The sequence below is a fragment of the Pteropus vampyrus genome, unplaced genomic scaffold, assembly GCF_000151845.1.
Source record: "Pteropus vampyrus isolate Shadow unplaced genomic scaffold, Pvam_2.0 Scaffold214, whole genome shotgun sequence".
In the NCBI taxonomy this organism is placed as follows: domain Eukaryota; kingdom Metazoa; phylum Chordata; class Mammalia; order Chiroptera; family Pteropodidae; genus Pteropus; species Pteropus vampyrus.
This window is the reverse complement of record NW_011888995.1, coordinates 1,154,814-1,163,883: the sequence shown is the minus strand read 5'-3', so window position 1 is coordinate 1,163,883 and position 9,070 is coordinate 1,154,814.

Below are 9,070 nucleotides of genomic sequence, written 5' to 3'. Positions count from 1 at the left end.
CACAAAATTACTGATTGAAAACGTGTGCATGGGACCATGAAGTCACACCCAGGGACCAAAGGTCATGCTCCCAACACACTGAAGTCACCACAACTGTCTCGGGTGTGACACCAAACTTACACGACGAGAGACTGTTTTGCAGCACGGAATTCTGAGTCGTATGCTATCTGCATCTCTATAAGCCACTATATTTTGAGATATCAATGTGACCTATTTGTCATCCCTTAATTAACTGGTTATCACGAAGCGGGACCCTGTCTGGTGTCCTCTGACCCTCTGTGCCTCATGAGCGCCTCCGAGACGTCCTGCTGTCTGGGCGAGGCCTGTAGGGTTTCCCTCCTCTGTGTCTTTGTTAGTGCCGAGTCTGATCGAGCTCTATTCTTAAGGACCGGAAGGTCTCAGGGCGAGAGGAGGGAAGCCATCTTGCCCAGATGCCTACAGGAAGCTCCTGTTCAGACCCGTTTTGTAGTGAGGGCTGCTTCCCTGGGTACCAGAACAGTGGCTCCCGTATCAGCTAAGTGGTCCCAGATCTCCAGGTCTGGGAGGGGCTGGGCCATCAGTCTCCATAAAGACAAAGCACGTGCATTAGCAGAAGAAAGGGAAGGAAGGAAGGAAGGAAGGAAGGAAGGAAGGAAGGAAGGAAGGAAGGAAGGAAGGAAGGAAGGAAGAAAACACTGCCTCCCATCAAACAGCCTCCACAGCTGCGGCAGGAGGGGTGTCGTGGGGTCCCCTGACTATAGGAGACGAAAGGGTAAATCTTCAGCTACCTTCCCTGCAGAAGTTCCCCTTCGCTCAGGCCCTTCGCTCTGCCGAGCACGTCCAGGGCCGCAGCTGGTGCTGCAGGCGTCCGCGTGGCGAGCTCGCCCCACCTTCGCCCTCCTGTTCAGACGAAGGATCTTCAGGGAGGCTCCCCACGACCTGGAACGGGCTGGGCCTTCCTTACGTGCTTGTCACACTTCGCGGTGGCCACCGTCTTTCAATATTTCCTTCTCCCTTCAGTTATAAACTCCGTGGGGAAAGGGACTGTGTCTTGTTCATTCTCGGAGCCAGCTGGTCAGCACTTAACAATTATCGAATCAATGGGCTCAAGGTGTCTCACTGAATACTTTTAACTCTGTTACGTGCAGGTGACAGGCTCTGTGTTCTCTTGAAACCAAGAGGTCATTGTGTTCTTTCTTAGCTTCTTCCTGGGTTGGTGTACACTCTGCTTTTGCATTCATGGCTTGGTTGGCCACTTGGGATCTCGAGGGAAGACCAGTGACCAGCCCACAGAGGGGCTTCTTCGGCTCCCTGCCCTCAACAACCTCCTCCACCTGGGTCCACGGTGTTTGTTGTAAGTTTCACCTGTGTGGGATGGAACAGTCTAGAAGCCATCTTGCCTCACGGTGGCTTCAGGCAGGGCCATGTCTCTGTAGCCCTTAGAGAAACAGAACCGTTGGTCTTTCAGACTTTTCCACAGAATGCACCTCACCCTCCAGCCTAAACAGTGGAAGTTTCTGGTTGAAACAAACCCCAGGGGCAGATGTACATGATTCCCTTTTAGTGGTTTTTCTCCCCATTATGGGTGGGAAGTTTTGGGGAGCCAGGGCGTGTGTCGTCTTGAGTGGTCATAGAAGACGAGGTCAGTGAGTAAATACCTTTGGAGGGTAGCTGGTTTATGTCCTCTCTGAGCTTTACGGCAAATCGGATTCACTTTGAAAATATCCATTTATGATTATTCTTTTAAATCCAGAATGGGTTTCTTGTCACATGACAGGATCGTGAAGCAGAGAGCTTGATGGCTAATCTTTACAGGCTGCTGCCATCGTCTCTGTCACTCTCTGGATGAAAGGGGTCTTGGCATTATGGCTGCCATTTGACAACCTGCTTTGTCACCGACCTCCTGAGAAATGGACGTGGAGTGAATGGCCACTCACACGGCAAGGATGACAGAACCCAGGCTCAGCATCTGGTCTCCTATCGGGCATGTCTCCCCAGTGAATGTTCAAACCTCCAAAGCAGAGCGTGAGTATTATATGCATTATGTTTCGCCTCCAAGCTTTATTCTGTAAGGTATACACCCCCTCTTCCTCGCATCCTCTCTCCTAGGTACTTAGCAGCAACCTACAACATTCCTTTTCTCCTTGGAAATCATTTCAAACACATTTACCCCCAAATAGTGCAAATTTAAGGGTTCATAGAATGCCTTTCCCTTCGCTTTTAGCCCTATCTTAGTAATCCCAAACGCCAAGAGTGTGCCATAGCTGTCCTTGACTGGCGCTGAGCCTGGGCTGCTGATGGGCTGGGCGGAGGACTCCAGAGAAAGCATGTGCCCCTGTGCCATAATGGGGACATGGAGCTGCCAGTCACTCAGGTACAGTGACTACTCCCTGGAGACTGATTGCAGGGGAGCTCAGAAGTACAGCCACCAGCAGTGTGTGGGGGCCCAGTTCTGCCATGGTGCTGTAATCCTGTGGATGAGGCTATGGCTCCTCCTAAGCTGTAAACACAGCCACTGTCATCTGTCTGTCGAATGGCAGGAGGCCCCTGAACCCATGCCTCTGCCTAAGTCGGGAAGATTCGGATCACATGGGTAGGAAGAACCCCAATGCGATGTGACTCAGGAATGCCTTCCGGACAAGTGGTCTTGCTGGCCTTCTGTGTGACAGGAGGTCCTACCTCGCCAGGGACAGTCACAGAAGGAAAAGAGCAGGTGGTGAAACCCTTCAGTCACCCTATATCCCCAGAGGCCCCTGGAAACGGCTGCTGTAGAGAAGCTATTTGTGTGTTTTGGCAGCGTTGGGGCTTTTTGAATAAATATGTCCATGTGGGATTCTAGGCTCACAGCCTTGGGAAATTAATTCACAGCTGGGGAGGGCATGAGAGAACCTGGAGAGAGAGGTACCTAGCTCTGGAGGGGTATGTTCCCCTTCCAGACAGTGAGAATGAGAACCCAGGATCCTTCCTCTCTCAAACCTCCAGGTCGCTTCTGGGAAGGGAGGCGAGGCAGCTGCCTCTTCCTCCCGTATAGAAGCAGAGAACGTTCAATCTTCACCTAGACACAGATGTTGAAATGTGTGTAGGACACAGGCCTGGCTCTCACCACATCACCCCAGGGGGAGGAATGGGGTGTGGTCATTACTTGTTTTCCAAATGAATAAGGATCACCTGTCTGTAATCCAGAACACCTCCTGTGCACATTCAAGATAAAGTTAATAAAGATGAATAGAAACCCAGCAGCATTCACAGGGAAAAGGCAGCCTACCTTCTCTCTCTCCCAGCGTCCCTTGCAATCAGTGGAGGGGAGGGAGGGGCTGGCTCGAAGGGAGAGAATGGGGTCCACGAGGGAATTCTCGCTCTTTCTAGTTCTGTGCTTGGTACTGTTTTCTTTGCCAAGTACACGGGGTTGACTTTAAGTCTGTTAAATCAGGGGTTTTCAACCTCAGCACTCCTAACAGTTTGGGCCGGATAATTCTTTATTGTGGGGACTGTCCTGTGCATTGTACGAGGTTGAGCAGCAATGGTAGCCTCTATAAAGCAGACGCCACTACGAATGTTCCCACCCAGAGTTGTGCCAACCAAAAATGTCTCCAGGCATTGCCAGGTGTCCAGCAGAGGGCAAAATCGCTCTGATTGAGAAGCACGATTTTAAATGCACATATGACACTATGTGTCTATGCATCACATAGCGCTAGTCACGGGTGACACTGAAGGAGCTGGCCTTTTGCACGGGCACATCCAATCGTTACCTACTGCTCTGTGGAAGTCTTCCTAGACACTCCCACAGGTAAACCCCATTTAAATGATCACCAGAAATTGCCATCCAAAATGATGCTTATTCTGCAAATGCCCCCTGGAAACAGCGTCGATTATATGGGTCCACTTAAAAGAGAATGTCAGAGTCGGGAGCTAACACAGAAGATGCTTTTTTTGAGATCAGCATTTGATAGAGGAGAAGGGACAGACTTCTGAAGGGAGAAGGATGCAGAAATCAAAGACCAGTGGTGCCAAAGACTAGGTTCACTTAACGGAAAATTTTGCAAAGTATGAGTGAGCACCACTGAGCGTTGAAACATTTAGAAAACAGAATGTGCAGCATTTGAGAACACCGTACAAATCAGCTAAGTCTTGGATACGAAATGAGGTCCATCTGAGACCCAAGAAGAGAGCAGTCAGCTCAGGTGAGGGCGTGGCAAGGAGCCATCCTGACAGCCAGCCCCTTTACCTCCCTCTGCTCTGCTCCCGCCACCGCTCATCTCCTGGTGACTTCAGAGTTCACCGGCCACCACTGCCCCTCCCCCCTCTACTCGCAATGTCCCCCTGCTAAGCTGATGACTCTCATTCTCTGTGCATCGCATGGCTGTAAGAGCCATCGCTTCTGGAAGTCCCAACAGGGACCCGGCACTTGGCTTGACACTGATCACGTATCAATGAAGCGGGCGTTCCCGCCACCCCACGCATGAGGGGCCTGGGGCTCAGGACGTCTACTCAAGCTCATCCAGTGGAGTGTGGTGCCAGGCGCAGAACCCACGTCTCACCCAGAATCCATGTTCTCTCTGCCGTCCGGTCCAGCATCCCAACGTGCCTTGAATTTTCCAGGAAGTTACTGACTTCGGATTCTCTGGGAACTCGGGACCCCTTAGTACACATGCATGTGTCGGATTACTTACTCTCCTTTGTGTTTGGAAAGGAAATTTCTCGTGTTGACGTGTGAATCTAGTGGCACGCAATTCTCCAGCCTTCATTTTAGTACACACACACACACACACCACACATACATGTGTAAAATACACCTCCTTATTTTGAACAGCTGACATTTCAACTTTAGGGAAGCCCCAAAATGAACAAAGATCTGTTTGCTGTCAAATACAACACCGTCACGCCCCGCCCACCGGCGATCATCGTGCGCCCCGACCCAGTCGACGTCACACGGACTGTTTGTTTCACAGCTTTTTCAAGTGCTTCGAAACTCGCACCCTTGCGGGGGGTGCTGAGAAATTAACCAGCGTGGAGGTGTTCTGGTTTTTCTGCAGCATGCTGACCCGATCGGTATCGTATAATGTTGAAATATTTTGATTTTTTTTTTTTTTAAGTTAACTTTGCTTGTTTCCTTTGGTTTCTGAGTTTCTCTCCCATTTGTCATTTCTAGTATAATTTTTTGGGTCTACCTCTAAGTAGTCCTTTGTGACTCTACACTGAGTATTTCTTGTTCTTTGTGTTGTTTCTAAAGAAATCGCAATTTTCTGGGTTCTAATTAAAGTGTCCCACAGGACACTCCAGTTTTCTTTGGCTCTGTGTAATATTGTGCAATTTCTTCTATCGCGCTTTCTGCTCCTCTTTATGATGCTGAGTTCTTCTCCACTGTGTTGCCTTAAATGCCCATAAGAACCATAGATATATGTATGTTTATTATACCTTCCAAAGTCGGTGACACAAATATTGGATTCCGCCTCCTCTTGACAGTCCAACACTCGACATGTGGAGATAATTGCACATCCCCGGCTAATCTGATGAGCCCATAGGTGAGGATCAGACAACTCTTCTGAGATCTAACCCTAGAGTAGGATGTACAGGCAAATTCTGAAAGAATTCTATTTTTCTTATTAAAAAAATAATGATCTGTCTTCTCATTCCAGGTAGATATAGTAGGACACGGTAGACCTGTACAGCCACTGCAAAGTTTTTCTTTAAAAAAAAGCTGGATAAATCACACAGCTCTTGTTTGTAAAAGATCAGAGAGCTAGAGAAGCAAAGTGACTAGAAGAACTAGCCTCAGAGGCACCAGAGTCCCTCGTCGCTGGGATGTCATTGCTGACCCTTTCCTCCTCTTGGCATACTTGCCAGTTCCGGACATGAGCTGAACGTTAGGCTTAGTGCAAAGTGAGGGATGCTGCTAGTAGACACCGGGCAGTCCCCTGTGGATGGAGTGACGGACTGGAGACCCGCATAGCCCCCGAACACACATCTTCCCCGTGAGATGTTTGCTAAACTCTGCTCCAGTGCTGGATGCTGGATGCTGGATGCAGGATGCAGGCACAGATGGCAATTTTATACTGTAATGCAGTGCTTAAGAGACTAAGTCCCATTAGAGACAGAAGCTCTGCGACCAACACAAAGCCACTCTCCCTCTCAAGTCATCAATTGTATTTGAACTTGTGTGAGGGAGAGCTAAGCTCAAAACTCTGAAGGACAAGACATTCAGAGCTGAGGAAACAGAAACTTTCCGATCAGAAGTCTGAGAAAGTCATGCCTGATGGGGAGCTTGGCACAGAAGCAGAATGACATCTCCCGCCGGCTCCCTCTAGAGACAATGTCCCCGGAGAGGGAGGGGCCTGCAAAACGTATATGAGCAGTCAAGGCATTGGCCAGACCTTCTGAACTTGTACAAGGTAAAGGGTTAAAGACCTAAGCAAAATATCTCTGAGGGATGGAATGTTCTGGAACAAGGGATCTAGCAAAAGACTAGCAGCACCACGCCCAAGAAATGGGAATTTACCAGATAGGGGGGACAAATCTTGCTAAAATTGCAATCCAGCCCCAACTTAAGATAATCTTAGTTGAACTGAAGTGACCAGCCCTTTGTCCTCTGTACTCACAGGGTATAAGAAAACCCTGACTGGTGACCGATGGAACATACTATCTAGAGCACATATGATTTACTTATACTTAAAACAAGAAAAATCTGGACAAAAAAAAACAAGGACTTTATATGATCTATATATACGATACATATAATATAGACCATATGTACATTTAACTGTTTGTGTTTGAGTGATTTTTTTTTTAGAATATTGATATCCATTTTCAATCTTACTGAATTCTGGTTAAAAAAAAAATGTAGTCTTTGGAATTACTCCTTTGAGAATTAATGCGTTCTTTGTTGCCTAATATATGATTAACAGTTTGACAGTCCCATGAATATATCCCCTTAATAATGCATAGAGTTCAATGCTTTTTTTTTTTTTTTGAATGAAGGATAATAAAGACTGCCAGACAGACAAAGACTGAATGAATTCACAGCTAACAGATCTGTCCTACAAGAAATGGTGAAGTAAGCTCTTTAGGAAGAAGGACAATGATACAAGTCACGAACTGGGCTCTACATAAACAGAGGAAACCAGTATCTGTCCAGCTGGGCGGCCTGGCATAGGAAGATGGAAGATGGCATAAGGAACATATTCGATTGGGAGTTGCTCGGCCGATGATGATCGGAGTTACACTTACTGTATCCAGTATTTGTGGATTATAAGCATTATTTGGTGTTAGAACATGTCTGTTTCATGTGTCCCTTAGCTCAGTTTTGAATTCAGAGACCCCGAGCATTTACACTGACATGATTTCCATTACGAGGTGGCCCCATAAATACTGTGTGCTTCTGGGTTCAAAATTACTTTGCCCTTCAGAACGACCCGAGGGAAATCTTGAGAAAAATATCTTCTGAATGAATAAAGTTCACAGTGCTGTGTCATGAACATGACCCGAGGTCCAAGTGAGGCGTCGTGCGGTCTTCGGCGCCCACTGAGTTTGGGACTTACGCTCAGCTCTTCTTTGGAGCCCACTTTCTACTATGACATTGACCGAGAATGTCGTGGTTTTGGTAAGCTTTTGGAATCAGCATTTAGTGAAGGAGACTGACATGCAACCCTATTCAGGAGATACCCACTTATGGGGCAGTGGAAAAAAGAGATCCAGATTTTAATCCAGACTCCAGATAAGGATAATACTCTTTTGCCTGCATTCTGCATCTGTAAAACGGGCCCAGGATAAGTGCCTCGTAATGTCCAGGAAACTTAGCCCTGATGTCTGAACCACACGTGCCCATCAATCTGAGCTCATTGCCAGGGTTGCAGGCTGCTGCCTGCTCCGTGGTTCCGTAAGATTTCCACCAAGTAGTAAAAACATTGGTCACTTTGCTTCTGATTTGCAATCCTGGGAGATTTCCTGAGTTAAAGCGAGCAGGTTTGTGCCCACGGATCTACTTAGCCGTGTTTGTCCTGCAGCCCATGACCATGTGCAGTGGATGGCACAAAAGACAGGTTCCGGTCGGCTGAATTCCTAGAGGCCCCTTCTGTAGATAAAGCTGTTCTCTTCCTCTGTAGGTGATGACGTCCAAACCCCAACCATTCATTCTACAAATATTTCTGTGCTGTGCTGAACATTCCTGATATGATGGCATACGAAACAGACGTGCACCTCCTCTCACAAAACGCACTGTCTACGGAGGAAGATGGATGTTAACCACCTAATCCCACCAGTATTAAACCGTAGTAAGTGTGAGGATGAAAAACACAGCGTGGGCAGCGGGTAAGGGCCCGTGATCACAAGTAAAGGAAATGGGGAGCTCGAGTTAGCTGGGCTCAGAAAGCTTCCCGGGAGGAATGCTGTTGGCTCCGAGATGCTAAAGGTTGGGAGCGGAGCTCAGCGGATGGCAGGCAAGATGAAAATGTGGGAGGGTGTCATCATACAAGCAACGCGCTGACAAATTTTTCCTATAAAGGACCACCTAGAAAACGTTTGCAGACCACATCTGTCACAGATACTCAACTCTGCCATGATAGCACAAGCCACAGACAATAATAAGCAAATAGAAGTGGCTCCGATAAAATTTTTATTTATGGACACTGAAATGTGAATTTTCTATAATTTCCTCATGTCACAAAATATCCTTCCTTTGATTTTTTTCTCGACTATTTAAAAATATAAAAGCCATCCTTCACTCGTAGGTTAGACAAAAACAGACAGCAGACCAGATTTGGCCTATGGCCTGTAGTTTGTAGACCCGAGGTAAGCAAAGGAGGAGGACTCGGCGGGCAGTGCACAGCCTGGATGAAAGGCCCGCAAAGACAGGGCTGAATACGATGAGGGATGCCGGAGAACCGTTCTTTCCCAGAATCCATGCACAAATGGAAGCTGCCATTTTAAACAAATGCTACACAAAGGGCAGGCATTCCATTACAGCTGCTTAGGGTCATATGAAACTGTTTACTGCTGGGGCCAGGAGAAAGGTATCAAGTTACCTTATTTGCATGTAAGGATAATTCACAATTGCCCAAGGTCAAGGGAATGTCCTTAGGAGGCCTCATTTAAGGAG